The sequence below is a fragment of the Melanotaenia boesemani genome, chromosome 5, assembly GCF_017639745.1.
Source record: "Melanotaenia boesemani isolate fMelBoe1 chromosome 5, fMelBoe1.pri, whole genome shotgun sequence".
Lineage (NCBI taxonomy): Eukaryota > Metazoa > Chordata > Actinopteri > Atheriniformes > Melanotaeniidae > Melanotaenia > Melanotaenia boesemani.
In genome coordinates this window covers 4,597,889-4,616,403 of record NC_055686.1, presented here as the reverse complement: position 1 = coordinate 4,616,403, position 18,515 = coordinate 4,597,889, and the positions used below count along the sequence as shown (strand labels likewise).

At 42.9% G+C, this 18,515-nt stretch overlaps 1 protein-coding gene across 1 annotated transcript in view; it reads right to left on the bottom strand.

Moving 5' to 3' along the window:
- Positions 1–18,515, bottom strand: part of LOC121640415 — a 601,409-nt gene that overhangs the window by 375,398 nt on the left and 207,496 nt on the right. The gene's annotated exons all lie outside the window — the stretch shown is intronic.

Below are 18,515 nucleotides of genomic sequence, written 5' to 3'. Positions count from 1 at the left end.
CTGCATTTTTGTATTTTTTTACCGCTACATACCTGATAAAAGCCTAAAACATTTATGTACAGATAAAGAACTAAATCCTGTGAAGACACTAAACAAACTCTAGACCCTTTTTGTCCCCCAGCTAACTAGCTCTGTTGGGGAAGCTAAAGAACACATAAGTTCACATGTCCAACAGCGGGGAAATAAAGGAGACAACCAATACTGAAGACTCCAAACAACCACGTATATTCTGAGGTGAGTGATAAATAGCTGCATAAACATGGAAGATGAGGAAGACATAACCCTGAAGCCTCTTCCAGACACATTGTTAAACAGCCCGCCTCCCAAGAACAGTAACAGCATAGATCCCTCCTTGCTGGAACTACAAAGAAACATTATCAGCACCGTCAGAATCAATGAACGAGCAGACAAACAGGAAGATATGATCAGTAGCAACATGGAGACGATTTAAGAACTTAAAAATCACTAGAATATGTTCACAATGAAAACAATGACATCAAAATAAGGAAAGACGTCATAAAAAAATGAAATGGGGGTGTGTCTGGGGAGTGAGAGTAGGAGGGTTGGATGCTGGGCTTGGGCAGGCCTGGGGGTGGTGGGCCATGGGTCTGCCGCTGTCCCCATCCTCTTATTACCCGTTAGGGGTGTGGGAGGGTGGGAACTTTCTGGGGTGGGTGGCGGCTCACTGGCTGCGGTCCCTGAATGGCCCGGTCGTGGCGGCGGCCTCTCCTGGCCTGTCTTGCCCTGGGGGGCCTCCTGGGGAGCAGGGGTGCCTAATGCCACTAAAGGCTCATCATCCAGAGGGAAGTTTACTTCCCGCTCTCTCTGTCTCACACACACACACACGTAGGGAGTTGGGAGGCGTGGGGCCATGAGGGGTGGAACGGAGGAGACCATTCAGTGGTCTCCTTGGATGCACCCCGTGGCTGCTCGCCTCTCAGTTTTAATTGCACCAAGACACCAAAACACAAGAAACACAACACACAAATAACACCTGGGGGGCATGGCATGCGGTGCATGGCGGGCGGGGCCACTTAGGTGGCCCGGCTCGCGGCTCATTGCAGTCTCTGCCCCTCAATTTTAATTGCACACAACACACACTACATAAACAGTCAGGAGCGGGGAGGGAGAGGGTATTGGGGACCTCTTACGCCCCTGCTCCTCCTGTGTGTGGCTGGGGGCGGGCAGGGGGGGTTGCCCCGGGGCCGGGTCCCGGGATGGCTGCGCTGGTGGGCTGCTGGCTCTATGGGGGTTGGGGCCCGCTGTCCGCTGGTCCGCCTGGGGGTGTCCCCCCACGGGGCATGGTGGGAGGGTTGTGTGTGTGGCGTGATTGTGTGGTGGTGAGCGATTGTGGGTGCGGCATGGGGGAGGGTGTGAGTGTGGGGTTATATGGGATGCAGGTTGAAGTAGATGGGGAGTGGGCCGATAGCACCCTGGTTCCCGGGGTGTGCGGCTGGAACATCGGGGTGTGTGCTGGCCTACGCCGGGTGGCTGTCTGGGGGGGCCTGGTCCTCCTGGGCATGTTGCGGGCCCTCTGCCTTTGGGGGGTGGGGCGGCCGCCTCTGGGCTCCTGGGGCCCTGGGCCCTTCGCTTGGGCTGCCCTGGGTGGGCCGGTCCCTGGCGGGGCCGGCGGCTGCTGATCTTGGCCACTGGGGCCTGTGCCCCGGGACCGTGGGGGGCTCTTGCTGGGGCTCTCCTCTGCCGCCCTTTGGGTGGGGCTGGAGTTGTCTTTGTGGTGGGGTGGCATGGGTTGGTGCTCCGGGTCTGCTGCTGAGGGCCCGGCCCAGGCCCTGGTCTGCCTCTGGCCCCCGTGGAGGCGAGGTCGCATTTGCATGATCTCACTCACCACTCTTCATCACTGATCACTCCTTGTTTCTCATGCTCTGCATGCTGACACAGTCACTGAGTTGTCTAGTGGGTTTTTAATATTAAGCGATAATTATTTAAAAAAAAAAGGGGAAAAACAAGAAAAAAAAAAATTGTATTTTTCCTGTGAGTTAGTATCTGGTCGCTGTTATGTCTTTTTGATTTGATTTGGTTATACTCTTAATGACTGGCAGCCCTGCTTTTTTTTTTTTTTTGTTTGTTTCGTTGTTTGTTTTTTTCTGTGTGTGTGTTTCTGCTTTTGTAAAAGTTGTATGAAATTTTCTGGTGTGTTCATGTACAGGTGGTAACAGTTTGTTTGTCTGGTGATGGTGTGGATTGAAGGGTCGTTTTCCTTCTGTCTGTGATCTTTTTGTCTCCTTTCTTCTTTCCCTTTTGATCTTTTCTTGCTATTTTCCATCTTTTTCTGTCCCCTCCGGTCAGGTCCAGCAAGATTACATAGATTCCGTGATTCAAAGTGAATAAATAAATAAATTAATCACATTATCAAGAGGAGCCTTACCCATAGGCCTCCCCTTGGTAGAGCACATTTGTTCAGCACGATATAGCAACCAGATTATCATTTTGCTGCTATGATGCTGGACAGGACAAGTTAAAAAAAAATAATAAAAAAAATAAAAAATAAAAAAATCTTAGAAAATTTCCGTCTGGATCCGTTCATGATGTGTTCTGTTTAAAACAATCCAGGCTTAGATGTTTAAACTTGTTTCATAAAGTGATGGATGTTGGTAACACATAGCGGTGTTTTACACAACCACTGACTCTCTCACAGGTTCACAGGTATAAAAAGCTGTAGGAGCCGTTCCAGCTGTTCTCACACATGTGATGATTTAAAGCTGCTTTCTATTAATACGCAACAAAGTAAAGAGAAGAGCTTTTTTCTTGTTTTGTAGGGAAATCAAAGCAGATATAATCTTTTACAAGAAGTCGTTCTTGTGCAGATGACATGAAGTTGTGGAAAACTCAGAGGGGCAGTGACACCTGGTGGTCACATGGCCCAGACCACTCAGCTGGGGTCGCCCTCCTCAGAGACAAATAGAAGAATCTAAAAGACTCAGATGGCCGTTGGCTGATTGTAACTATTGAAATATCTGACCAAGAGTTTATACTGGGAAATGTCTACGGTTATAACTCTTCCACATCTCACTCATTAATGCTGGAAGAATGAGAGGAAACGACCACAGCTCTCATACAGAAATTCCCTTTGGCTAAAATCCTTCTAGGAGGCCATTCCAGTCTGGTCTGGTCTAAGTCCTGCGACCGATCCCCCACCTCAAATCCACAAATCCTGAAAATAAACTAGTTCATTTCTGCAGCTGCATGCAACTTTTGGATGTTTGGAGGCACCAGAACAAAACAAACATACAGTTTACTTGGACAAACAAAAGTTTTACATCACATCAAGGACTGATTGTTGATCTCAGCAGAACTTGAGCCCCACGTCTGTGAAGAGAAACCTCCCCTTCTATCATGACCCATCACACCATGATAACACTAAACTTTTTATTCTAGAGAAGGGAAGGAATAAAGAAATGTGGGCTGTTGGAAGTGAAACAACTCTCTTCTTCATGATAACGAGCTGATCTGGAACACGGACAGTCTTATTAAAAAGTTCTGGCAGATGCTTTAGGAAGCAGAGAAGATGGAAAACACCGGAAACTTCTAAAATCTAAAATATGAAAACCAGCCGTTTCCTGTGGAAAGAAAAAACTTGGGTGAGAAAATCTAGAATCAACCAATGAATTACAGACATATCTGAGCTTCCCTCTGCTCAGAACCTGAACCATGAAGTCCACGTTCTCACGCTGGAAAAGTTCCAGCAGGAACTGGATGATGTTCCTGCAGAGAGGGCTGAAGGAGCTTTCATTCACTCTGGGAAGAATGGTTGGAGGAAGGAGAGAAATACTAAATGTGTTTTTAGTTTAGAAAGAAGGAATGCTGAAGTAAACAGTAGAACCAAACTGAAAATAAATGACACAATCTGCAAAGACAATAAGCTCATAACCAAATACATAACAGACTTTTATGCTAAACTTTATCAACCTTCTACCAAAACTAACATTTTAGAAACAATTAAAGAACCAAAAACAGCAGAAATGATGACAGAAAATGTTCAGAAATGAACTTTGGAGGAGATTCTAACAACATCAAAGAGCTAAACACCATAAATCTCCTGGTAATGAGGGCTTAGCCTCTGAGTTTATCCTAGTTTTCCCAGTCGCTCTCGAACGCATCTCCAGTTTTTCAGCTTGATTGCTGATGCGCTCCAGCTGGACTGCTCCCTTTATATACTGGACTGTGACAACCCCTCAGTGCCAGATCGTCTCGGTTTCACCCTGCACGTATCCAGCCTGTGTTTCCTGTCTGTTTCCCAGTATTACCTGTCTGTCTGTCTGCCTGCCTGCCTGTCGTCGACCCTTTATTCCTGCTCCTGGACTTTCGTCTCTGCCTGCTCCCTGATTTATCACTGTCTTTTCTGCCTGCCTGTTTGCCTTCGACCTGTATTCCCGAACCTGGACTTCTGCCTCTGCTCATTCCCTGACTGGATAATTCTGCCTTGGTTTATATTTGGATCCATTGTATTACTGACCTCTGGATTGTTCTCTGATACCTGTCTCTAGATCACGGACTTGGCTTTTCTGCTCCGTCGGAAGACACAGATACAACTGCCGCTGTCTTCCATCACCCGGACTCTCTCATCATCGTCAGTTACCTGTAATCACTTGCACTCCGTTTATTCTGCTCAATAAAACTTATTCACTTATCCCTGGGGTTCTGATATTTTATGAGTCCACATTCCTGGTACGTGACAAAAGGTGTGACAGAGAAATGGAGATATTTCTCCAGCTTCTGTAATGAAGCTGCTGACAAAGAAGAACGGCCGCCGTCATGGCAACAAGGACTCGCTCTCATTCCAGAAGCAAATAAAGAGATTTTGCCTCCGTGATAACTGGAGGCCAATCACTCTTTAAACAATGATTGTAAAATTATTGCTTCTGTTTAGCAAAAGGTTTAAAGTTCGGCCTAAATGAAGTCACCAATCACAAAGCGGCTTCATGAACGGTCGCCATGTTTCTAACAACATCCGCCTGTCATCCACTTGATGAACTAGAAAGATCTAATTGATGTTCCCCTTTAATTCTAGTCTTAGATCTTCAAAAAGCCTTTGATGCTGCATCTCATAACTTCATCTTTGACTCCCTCAGATTCTTCAAATTCCATCATTTCTTCTTAAAAACAATAAAAACCTTGTATAATAAAACTCCAGCTCCATCAGGGAACATCACCAGGTCTGAAGGAAGAAGAGGTCTTCACCAGGGATGCCCCATCTCTCCTCATCTTTTCCTTATTGTGGGTGAAATTCTCCACCTACTAATCACTCAGCATTCCTTTAAAGGCTTCACATTTAATGAGAAACAAATGAAAACATCCAGCTGGATGAAGAAGCTTCTCTTTTCTTTAGTCCCCTTTGTCCTCTCTGTTGTTGGAAACTTCTCTGAAGCGTCTGCTTTGAATGGAAATCTGAATAAGTGTGACTTTCTCCCTGTTAAAGACATTTTACACACTCATATCGGTGCTATTCCATTTAAAATAATAGTCAAATACTTCAGCATTACAATCTCCAAAGATGATAAACAATGAAGGAAAATCTGAACCAATAAAAAAATCAGCTCTCTCTTTATGGACGAGAGCTATTAAGTGAAGCTGAAGGTCTCTCTAGAACCTCTGATGTATTTTCTCCTGTGGAGGTAACCAAGGAAAACATGAATCATTTAAACAAACTCTTATTTGACTTTATCTGGAAAACAAGCCTCAGAAAACGGTAGAAGCTGTTCTGTGCTTGTCTCTCTCAGAGGGAGGCTCATCGTTTAGACTTCATGCTCTTAATGTTACAATCAAAGTAAACTGGTTAAAGAAATTCTTAAAAACCCTGATAGTACGTGGAACATCTTCCCAAATGTTTTATTTAAAAACTAGCTGGTCTGAAGTTCCTATCAATACGCCCGTATGCTGCTGGAAAACTTCCTATCAAGTCAAGTTTCCATAGACGAGTTCTCTTGTGTTGGTTCTTCTTTCTAAACACAGCTGTTCTCCACACAGGTTCTTTCTGTGGAACATGGCCTGCAGCACACACACAGATAAGTCTGTTCTACACACACTGCTTTGACAGCAGCATCCTGCTAGTGAGGCAGCTCTGTGATAACGATGCTCAGTTATATTCATACGATGAGTTTAAGAGCAAATCCAGTGTTCCCGTTCCTCCAGGAGAATATAACACTGTTATTAACGCCCTCCCATCCGGTACCACGGCTCCATCACGGTGCCACCAAATATACACGTTTCCTTCAGTAGAACTAACCACAGTGTTAAAGTGGACGGAGTTTCCATCTTTGATAAGAAGGTTAACAGCGCTTTCATGAGAAAACTGCTTTCTACTAAAACAAGCTGCTGGATACAGATGGCTAGAAGCATCACTAGATGGTAGAACCTGGAACGCTAGATCTGCTCCTCCCTATAAATTCATACTGCCCAACAAGATGAAAGAACGGCTCTTCAGAATTACACAGAAATATTCTCCTGTTAACTGTCTCATTTATAAATAAAAACACGGTTTTAGTAAAAAGTGCAGTTTTTACCAAAATGACTCTGAAACTGTAGAACACTTATTTTGTGGACGTGTCAAATTTCTGGTCTGACTTTCAGTTTGATCTCAAGAAACATCTGGATAAGAATTTCTCTCTAAATGAGTCTGACCTGATATTTATATTTAGAAATTATAACTCCACTAACAATGAATCATATCATCAACTTACTGATTATTTTGGCAAAGTTTTACAAACATAAAATGAAATTCTTGAAGAAACTTTTCTCTTTTTAAAAAGTCTGAACTGAGTTCTTATTTTAATGTACTTCAACAAGTTGAAATGTGGTAAAATAAAGCTTAATAAAACCTACATCTGTGTAAACTTTATAAATATATCATTGTTTGAACCTCCTTGTGAATTATCTGTATGTAGTGTTTATTTTTGCTTTTTTAACATGTTGTGTAGGAGCCATATTAGTATGTTTGCATATTTATGAGGTGGCACAGGTGACACGCAGCATCGGCATCTGGGTGGTGGGTGTGTTGCTGTGGGCGTGTGTGTCATGAAGTTTGAAAGGTACCAACTCACCGTGTTAGGATGAATGGATGAGGAAGTGGGGTGAGCTCAGTGGTGGTCACATTTTCTGTTGACCGCGTATCACATAATTTATAATAAGTTTGTTTCAGTTAGAATATCGTTTATTCATTAGTTGATTTGTTTATTGGAACTATGCATGGAAAGAATAAACGTATCGCTGCTGACTCAGAAGTACTTTGGAATACTTGGAAACGTGCGTCTGGCAGATAACCTGAAGTTCAACCCACAGTGGGCTGTTTTGTTTTTGTTTCTATGTTCTTGTTACTGATCATCTATGATTATGTTTTGCAGCATGATGTACATGTTATAATTATAAACTTTCCATTTGGAAACCATTAAAAAAAAAAAACACAAGAAGACTCATGTTGACCATCAGCATTATGGGTAGTGTAGTTTTAGAGACTCACCTGACATGAAATAGAACCTAAAATGATAGAAAACACCAGCAGAGACAATAAGAACCAGAACCAGGAAAACCAGAACAGCTGTGGCCCAGGATGGAAATGGTTTCTGTGGAAAAAAAAGAAGAGTTATGACCTCTGACCTGTATCTACATCTCTGACCTGAATCTACATCACTGACCTTTGACGTGTATCAGAACTACTTTCTGTCTCAGGATGTCTTTGTCTCTGTGACGGTGCAGACGTAGCTTCCCCGTGTCTCTGTCTGTGGGGTGTTTCAGGGTCAGACTGACGTCTCCAGATCTCAGCAGGTCTTCGTACATCTCTGTACGGTCTCTGTAAAACTTGCTCTGCTTCAAAAAGTCTTTACTTGTGTTTGGATAGACATGAACCATCATTAAATCTGGATCAGAGCGAGTCCACTCCACAGTGACGTCTTTGTGCAGGACAGGTGTTGTTCTGCAGGGCAGGATGACAGACTCCGCCCCCTCAGTCACCTTCACCTCTTCCTGAAGGTCTGAGAAGACACGACAATATTATTCAGTCACAGCTTTTTCATTTTTTAGCAGGAACAGAAGGAAAACTAAATCAACACGGGATGCTGCCTTCAAGTCTGGGATCTCCAGGTTTATAAAGACCCACCAGAGCCTGGAGAAGGACTCCATGCACTGCACCCTACCAGACTCTCTGAACCACTTCTTCATTCACTTCAACTACCACAACAGAAAGGCTCACACTGATCCTGGTCTTCCTGAGAAGAACCAGTCCACCAGCAGTATCAGGTCAGAACCAGCCTGCCCAGCTGCTCTAGATGGACTTACTGGACGGATACTGGAGTCATGAGCAGATGAACCAGCAGAGGTTTTACAACCATCTCCAACCTCTTGCTACAGCAGTCTGTGGTCCCCACCTGTCTTAAGTCAGCCTCCATCAAACTGTCTGAATGATTCCTGTCCAGTCGCTCTCACCCCGTCACCACCAGATGTTTTAAAAGACTCGTCCTCTCTCACATCAAAGCTGGTCCCTGTTGACTTTGATCCACACCAGCTCAGCAGAGGACAGTAAAGACCTCCAGCAGGTGGTGAGAGGACCAGAGTGGAGACAGAGACCACATGTCCCCCTCAGAGACATCTACACTGGTGAACTCCAGCAGAAAGCCAGCTGTATTATTAAGGACGAGACACACCCTGGACACACCCTGGTCTCCGTCCTGCCTTCTGGAGAACTCTACAGAGCACTCAGGACAAAACCAGAACAGAATCAGGAACATCTTCTACCCACAAGCTGCTTCTCACTGTTCTGCAGCATGAACATAAAGTTCTGTTCTCTTCTTCTTCTACTCTTCTAATAAAGGACTCATCAGGTTGTTCCTTCACTCTGTTCTTCCCTTCAGGTTGACCTCTGACCTGTATCTACAGCAGGTGTTTGCTGCTCACCTTTCACCTTCAGCTCAACATCCGTTACTCTCCGTACATTTACTCCATCAGTGATGGAGCAGGTGTAGTTGCTGCTGTCAGACCGATGTGGTTTTCTCAGAGTGAGACTGAAGTCTAAAGAGTCTAAAGCATCAGGTTTCATTGATGTTCGTCCTCTGTAACGCTGGTTCTGTTCTTCCAGATCACCTTCTTCTCCTCTCTGGTGGACAAATCTGGGACTGAGATCGCTGCGAGTCCACACGACTCTTAAGTTTTCTTTAGTTAGAATACCATCGTACTCACAGGGCAGAAGGACCGACTCCGCCCCCTCATTCACCTCCACCACCCCAGCCAAGGCATGCTGGGAAACTGTGAGGACACAAACAGAAAGACAGATCAGCTGTGGGTTTGTCTCACATTCATTTACAGCGATTCATTTAATGAAGTTGATGGTGTTAAGTTGGCCGACAGGCAGCAGCTCAGAAGTCAGGAAGAATGAAGAGAAACGCTGGAAACTGGACCAGATAGTGTCCTACAGACCATATTCCTGATGTCCCACTGTCTGAGAGAGGACACTGAGGGGACAGACAGACAGAGAGGACACCGAGAGGACAGACAGTCAGAGAGGACATTGTGAGGACAGACAGAGAGGAACAGTCTCAGCAGCATTCATGTCTCATTCCTTGTTCGTCCTCAGCTGAGACAGATCAATGCAGCAGATGATGGACCTGAAGACATCATATTGTCCACATCTGCTGATGTCAGAAACAACACCACAGCAGGACTCTGACTGCTGAAAATCCACCACAGAAGAAGAAGAAGGAGCATCTGTTACCCTGTGAAAGCATCACTGCTCAGTGTGAAGCCAACAAACTTCATTAAACATCAGAGAATCGACCATAACACAGAAGCAGAGGTGATGAGGCTAAAGAGGAGGAGGAGGAGGAGGAAGGTGCTGCAGGCAGGTACTATCAGGTAGTATCAGGTACTATCAGGTAGCATCAGGTACTATCAGGTGGTATATGGTACTATCAGGTATTATCAGGTAGTATCAGGTACTATTAGGTACTATCAGGTACTATCAGGTAGTATCAGGTACTATTAGGTACTATCAGGTACTATCAGGTAGTATCAGGTAGTATCAGGTACTATTAGGTACTATCAGGTACTATCAGGTAGTATCAGGTAGTATCAGGTACTATCAGGTAGCATCAGGTACTATCAGGTGGTATCTGGTACTATCAGGTATTATCAGGTAGTATCAGGTACTATTAGGTACTATCAGGTACTATCAGGTAGTATCAGGTACTATTAGGTACTATCAGGTACTATCAGGTAGTATCAGGTAGTATCAGGTACTATTAGGTACTATTAGGTACTATTAGGTACTATCAGGTACTATCAGGTACTATCAGGTAGTATCAGGTACTATTAGGTACTATTAGGTACTATTAGGTAGCATCACGTACTATCAGGTGGTATCTGGTACTATCAGGTATTATCAGGTAGTATCAGATACTATTAGGTACTATCAGGTACTATCAGGTAGTATCAGGTACTATTAGGTACTATCAGGTACTATCAGGTACTATCAGGTAGTATCAGGTACTATTAGGTACTATCAGGTACTATCAGGTAGTATCAGGTAGTATCAGGTACTATTAGGTACTATCAGGTACTATCAGGTAGTATCAGGTACTATTAGGTACTATCAGGTACTATCAGGTACTATCAGGTAGTATCAGGTACTATTAGGTACTATCAGGTACTATCAGGTAGTATCAGGTAGTATCAGGTACTATTAGGTACTATCAGGTACTATCAGGTAGTATCAGGTACAATTAGGTACTATCAGGTACTATCAGGTACTATCAGGTAGTATCAGGTACTATTAGGTACTATCAGGTACTATCAGGTAGTATCAGGTACTATTAGGTACTATCAGGTACTATCAGGTACTATCAGGTAGTATCAGGTACTATTAGGTACTATCAGGTACTATCAGGTAGTATCAGGTACTATTAGGTACTATCAGGTAGTATCAGGTAGTATCAGGTACTATTAGGTACTATTAGGTACAATTAGGTACTATCAGGTAGTATCAGGTACTATCAGTTACTATTAGGTACTATCAGGTAGTATTAGGTAGTATCAGGTACTATCAGGTAGTATCAGGTATTATCAGGTAGTATCAGGTAGTATCAGAAGGAGAAAATGTAGACATGGTGGATCCTGTATGTGCAGCAATGTTACTGGTTTTTGGGGTAGTGGTTTGCTGCTGCTGCTGGTTTAAAAACTGTCTTTAATGTTTTGCCTCTAATCTTTCTGATTTTTCAACAGATATGAACGTGGTCTTGTAAAGACTGTGGAACAACTTTATCAACAAGAGTCCATCTACTAAAACACTACAGGTTAGCTGATGGCAGGTTTGGCCGCAGACACCCCGACCCATGCACTCATTCTGATTGTCCATGTGTATTCAGAACTTGGAATTTGCTCTTCATCGTCATTTAAGCAGGTCACATACTAATCAAAGTTATGAAAAATGTTACTTCAGCTACATTTAACTGTATGTTGTGTACAAGCACCTACATCGCATCAGCACAAGAGTATTTTTGTCACATTAAAAACCATCTCAAGAGCCATGAAACAGTGAATTGTGTGTTTCAGCGCTGCTGTTTCCAGACGAATGTTTATGGTACTTAAAGTCCCACAGAAACAGAAAACACGTCATATTCTCTTCAAGATTTTATAGTAGGTATTGTAAACACTAGTGAAGAAAGTTCAGCAGATGGCAACATTGATAAGTGAGCTTATAGTGGTAAGTGTAATGGTGATTCTGATGGTGATGTAGAAACTGAAACCAAAGAGCAGCATTTATCTGAGACTATAGAACTGAAATTAGGACCTCGTTTACTAAAACTTGAAAACTTTTTCCATGTTAATCTGGTAAAGAACGTATCTGCTGACGGCATCGACTTCATGATAATAGTGCAGGGATTTGTTGGTGCCAGACTTTGCTGAAATGGTGCAGATGTGTGTTTGAAAGATGGACTTGCCTTCATAGTAAAAAGATTAAGCTCATGGTACAGAGAACACTACAGATCCTTTGAGTCGGATCCTTCTTCAAGGGATGTTTCTGTGATTGAGCTGAGTCATCTTGTGGATTGTTACCTCCTGTGTGATTACAAAGTTGTCTCTCTACAAGTAGTTACTTTAAAAAGATACGTACATTCTTCAGGTAATATGAGGTCAGGATTATATACAGTCTTTCATATCACTTGAAATATTTTAAAGTATTATGTGTTGGAGTTTTTCATGACTCAGCCTAGTTTGTAAAGACGTCACAATAGCTGTTAGTAGTGGTGCGGTGCTCTGTTTTACACTAATATTCTCTCTCTTTCAGAGTAAGAGTTGAATGAGACGGTACACACGATGTCTACTCCAGCAACGCTTTAAATTCTCCTCGGAGAAGATAACTGTGTGAAGCTAACTTTGCCTTCTGGAATACCAGAATACTCTGTGGACAGTCTTTTATTTGAGATACAAAAACAGGGTGGAGGTGAAGGAGAGTTCAGACTGCAGTACATGGACAATGACTGACCAGTTTATGAACCTGACTTCAACAGCAGACATCCAAGACAGAGGAACAGTAAACGTGATTATACCAAGTAAGCAGTCAACACAGCCACGCTCCATTTACACCTTGTCATGAGGTGGATGATTCCTCTGCAGACACTGATATACTTTCATCCTCTGAGTCAACCACCTCAGCTTCAACCACATCCACAACCGCATCACTAAGATGTCGAGGCTGGCCAACAGCTTCCCTCTTCCTCCGTTCTCCTACGAAGTAGAGATGCAGCTGTCGCAGGCAAATGGCTGAACCCAAGTTTAAAGTCAGGTCAGACATTTTGCAGGCCTTGCTTCTGAAATAATGAAGTACACAGCAGGATATCCTACGTCTGCACAACTGGAGTTTAAAATACAACATGGACAACTACCGCACTGAGCTTAGGAGTTTGGGATTCCAAGAAATGAGCATTAACTCTATGAAAAACAGAAAGCCTGGTAACTGCTCAAGTCCGAATCACGTGAGGAAACCCAGGAGAGCTGAAGCCAGTTTCTGTCCCCAATACTCAGCTGGAGAAGACAAAGAGAGTCTTAAGAAGGAGCGAGTAGAACTGCTATCTGAGGTCAAGAAAAGGAACAACCACCACGAGATAAAAGAGAAAATGGAGAAAACCTTTGCTCATCGGTGGTATGAGGTGGTTCAAGACGTGCCTTCATCACAGAATTCAAAAGAAGATGGCAGCTCTTTTTCTGGAACATGAGGCAAGTCTTAAATGTGCAGGTCATTAGTAAATTGTCTTTGCTTCATGTGTGTGAACCTTCTTCTGTACCTGGTGTTTTGTCTTGTTGAAACACATACCTAGGTAAGTGTTCACACGGATTACCACCATCCCACTCTTCCCAAAGTTTCTGTCACAGAGGACCACCACTCTGACAAGTCGGCTAAAGTTTCTACACAAACAAGGAGGAGCAGCAGGACACAAAGTAAAACACATTGTTGCTCTCACTGACCAGGTTTGTATATAATTACTTGTATACTAATGTTTACCTCAGTTGATGTGAATACTATGTGTAGTATCGCCTCCCCCACAGTATCACAGTTCACATAACAGCAGCTAACTGTTGCCTCTCACACTTATTTGCTCTGCCCTTGTTGCTGATTGGCAGGTGCAGCTGTAGTTAACTGTGATTTTATGAATGTGTGAGGGACCTCTGCATGAAGGCTGGTTGATCAGCTGATATCTGTGTCAGGAATCACTTTATGGAGTTCTTCCATCTTCTAAATGTCAAAGACTTGTATAAACAGTATATTTCCTGTTGTGCTTTGCAGAATGATTCGGCTGAAACAAAGAGAGCTTGCAACCTCCAAGCACTAGCTGTGTATCCTAATGAAGACCCTGAAGAGCTCGTGAAGGAACATGGAGTAAGTGTTGTCAGTTTTAAAGTGATTTTTATTTAACAATAAATAGAGTGCAGAAAATATGATTTGTACACATCTGACAAACCTATCCAATACCAGTTGTTAGAATTTTTACCTTAAGAAGGTTTTTACATTTTCTCCCAAAAAGTGTTAATTTTTTTAAAAATGTATTATTATTTAACTGACTTCACTTACTAGTGGAGACAATTATCAAAGTTATTATTAAAATGGTGCAAGTTTCATGTGAATTATGTCTTTCTGTGGGAGAACTTTTATGAAATAATATCATCTGTTTGTAGAGTGAGGAGCCTGATGAAACCCAGAGACATTTGGGTCAGACGGTCATCGGCATCTATGTGATTAAACATCCAGGTGCAGATGCTGATCAGCTTCCAGAAGATGTTGGCATCATAGTTGAAGATGTGCAGCTGCTTCATGGACTCAAAGATGTTGCCACTGCTTGTGTCTTAATGTTTAGGATCATCTACGACCTGAACCTCAGTGATCCAAGTTAATTCAGGTACACGTTTAAATTCATCAAAAGATCCTGATGGAACTTGACAAACACAAGCATTCGACCAAAATCCAGGTGCTGCAGAACAAACTGCAGGAAAGATGCATGAAGCCGTTACAGAGCTGTGATCTGGAGGCTGTTCAGTGTGCTGAAATCTTCTTGTTATCCTGTTTACTTGAGCTGCAGGTGTGACTGCCCGTTAACATTTTAACAGTAATTTCTTACTGATACTGTTGTACCTGAAAGGTAGAAGTTTCTAACTGAACTCTAAAGTCGTGGTATCAAACTACTGAGCTGGGACCAAATGCTGCTTGTTGATGCGTTTGTAGTTCTCTGTTAAAATCTTATTATTTTTTATTTTTTAATATAAAAGGTGAAAAAATGTTTGAATTTATTGACAAAATGTTTATTGAAAAAATAATTTATTGTGGCTCTTAACTTTATAATGTTAAGGCTGCTCTTTAAATCTCAGTGGTACTACAGTACAAACATCTGGAGTTTTCTCTTTAATGTGAAGAACAAAGCAATGTGGTGGGAAGCTGATGACAACAGATGATTGTTAAACGTGTGATGTTAATACATGTGAAGCATTTTATGCTTCCAGTATTTTGTATAACAGGTTGTTTTGAGAAAAGCTGAGATTAAACCTCCTGTGTTCATATTGATTTTTCTATTTTTAACATTTTAATTGGACAAACTAAACTCAAGACAAACTTAACCACATCAAGTTCCTCTTACTCAATAACTCTGCATTGCTTTAATGTATGTCCAGTTAATCTGCTGAACTTAAAGTGTAACTACACCCACTATTTTCTGCGTAACTACACCCACTGCTAAATTTTAAAAATACCTGAAACTTTAAGGCAGGGGTGCCCAAAGTCGGTCCTTGAGGGCCACTGTCCAGCAGATTTTCCACCTGACTCAAATTAAATAGATCCAGTTATGCACAATGACGCTATAATTTGATAACAGGAAACTGAACGTCCTCTTTCCTCAGAACCGATCTGTGGCCTTCTGGCCTTCATTCCTCAGATCTGACCATCACTCTGATCCACATCCCACTTTTCTACTTCATCCTGTGAACACCTGAACTCTCCTCAACAATCTGTACAGCATGTCATTTATTTCCTCTGCATGTTGGTTCATATTTCTAACCTGTTCTGATACGTGGACTCTTTCCTTGCTTTGGATTCTGTTTATTCTGATTGTTTGGCTCCAACACACCAAGACTGGTTCCTCTCATCTGGAATATTTCATGAAGCAGCAGCAGACCAACAACTCTGAGAAATGATGGGAAAGACTGACAACGATCATTTAGTAGAATCTGTAGTTACGTTGTGGATCAGCTGGATTCTCTGCAGATCAGATTCCAGCCAGAAGAAATTCCTGGATTTTTCCAAAGTAAATTCCAGCAAACGTCCTCACTGCTAAACTTTCCCTCATCAGCTAAAAGGAGGAATCTGGGAAACAGTGGCAGCTCTCCACAGTTTCTCTCTGAAACACTCACACACTCCAACACAAAGCTGCTTTCTGCTTCACACACACACAAGAGAAGAAGAAATGTCACGTTTCCACCATCAGAGAGGAAGATGAAGGAAGTGAGGATGATTAGAGGAAGCTGATCTTACCGTGCAGGAGGAGGACCATCACCAGCAACATCTTCATCTTCCTGTCAGACTAAGAGAGACTTTAAGTCCTTCAGGACATCAGCAGCTCTGACAACACTTCACTTCACCTCCAGAGAAGCTTCTTATCACACAACCAGCTTCAGGACGACTTCTGAGGAAAGAGGAGGACGTTCATCTTCCTCATAGTTTCACTCCTGTTCATCCAGTTTGTCTCAGTGTTGCTGGAACTTGCAGGCCCCTCCTCTAGTTCAGTACAGTGCAGGTGAACCAGTTTAAACTTGTTACAGAGTTTGTTTTTGTTCTCTTTGAAAACAATTAACTAACACCAGGGCTTTAGACAGAAAATAATACCATACAATGAAAAGCATGGACAACTTATAAAAACACACTGAATTAGGAGCAAACTGGACTCACACCAGCACCTCCATTGTCTGACTGGAAGGTGTAGCTCTGATCTGTGAGGAGGACGACAGCTCTGCTGGATGGACGGTGAGGAGAAACACCACCAGACCACAGTCTGAGTGTGGAGACAGATGGAGGAAAGCAGCTGGTTCATCCTGTAACATCAGTGTTGTCCTCAAAAAGGACTCTGGAGTTTACTGGTGTGAGTCCAGAGAGGGAGCAACCAGTAACAACATCGCCCTCACTGTCACTGGTAAGATCAGACTGTGGAGTTAGTGGTGATGAAGCTGTGTGGAAATGGATGAAATGCTGTAGTTTGTCTCTGTGTTGAGGTGGATCAGTGATCCTGCAGAGTCCTGTCCTCCCTGTGATGGAGGGAGATGACCTCACTCTGAGCTGTCAATCAAAGTCTCCCTCCAACCTCCCAGCTGGTTTCTATAAAGATGGCTCCCTCATCAGGACTGAGTCTACAGGTCACATGACCCTCCACCATGTTAACAGGTCTGATGAAGGTCTCTACAGGTGTAGCATCAGCAGTCATGGAGAGTCTCCACCCAGCTGGATCTCTGTCACAGGTGAGGAGCTTCACTCTCATTTCAACACTTATTTCATCCACAGTCACCTGACCAGGTGGGATTCTCTCTTCAGGTAAACCTACAAACACAGCCCCGTCCACTACTGTAGCCCCACCCCTTTCCTCATTCTCCCTCCATCTTGTGTTCATGCTCCTCCACCTGCTGGTGTTGTGTCCGTACTTCATCTCCACCCTCCTCATGGTGTCTTTATATCGACACATATCGAGACTGTTAAGAACCTGATGCAGAGTTTCTGTTGGGCTGATCATCCTGAACAGTTTATCCACTTTATGATGGACTCCACAGATTATTGATGCTCTATAATCCAGTTTGCTTTTACTGGTGAGGAAATATTCGTATAACAGACTCTGATTAGAAATGAAACCTGACTGATCTTTCTGTTTCTCCTCTCAGCTCATTCTGAAACATCAAACAACAGAAAGAGAAACCTCAACGTGTTTTTATAAAGAATGAATTTTTACAGGAGTTCATGTAAAAGCGTCTGCAGCAGACGACCAATCAGAAAGGAGGATTTCTACCAGGATGGAAAGTAACAGAGACGCTGCAGCCAGAAACCAGAAGAGATTCAAACCAGGATTCTCGTCAATGTTCATGTCCATCTTCTGTCTTCCAGGTTCCACATTTCTAAATAAAAAGCTCAGAGCTTCCACTTCTTTCTCTGCTTTGTAAAACACGCAGATGTGGGTCTGATTATTATCACATAGACGTGAAGCAACAACATGAATTTCTGACTCTTCATTGCTGAAGTGCAGCAAGACACATTTGAGCCTTTAGATTAAAACTGTTTCCACGAAGGCGGAGCCAGCTGGAAACATCTGTCTGGACCTGATAAGCTGTTAATACGAGTTAAAGCGCTGAAACTGAGAAGATTCAGACTAAAACCAGGTGAAATGATCCTTCCATGCAGGCAGACTTTTACACTTGTAAGATTTCCTGAAATAAGAAAACATATCTAGACTTTAGAGAAGTGAGAAATATCTTAAAGCAAGTTGTAAAAAACTCATATCAAGTCCTTTATTAAGTGAAACAGCCTCATAAACAGCCTGTAAACAGCCTGTAAATGCTTCTTTTTAGTGTTTCTTACTTTAAGAGAAAAGATCTAAAAACAAGATGATTCTTCTTAATTTGAGAATTGCTGCTTGTTTTAATCTTACTGAAGAGGCAGCACCACACAGTCTCTGCCAACCACGTCTCCAACCACCACCAACCGGGGGGGTGGATCAGGATGACGTGGGAGTTGAACCACCAACCTTCTATCAGACAGCCTGCTTTCCCTGCTGAGCCTCAGCTCCTCTGTACGCACCGTCCTGCAACCAGCTCATGAATTCATGCAGCTGCTCTTGTTTTAACATGTTTTTTCTCAGAGTGGAGAAGAAACAACACTGAACAGAAGCATTGACAGGCTGTTTATGAGGCTGTTTACTTAAAAAAGGACTTTGTTTTAAGATTTTAAGAAAGACTTTTTTCTTCAGGAAATCTGTGTGAATCACTGCTGGAAG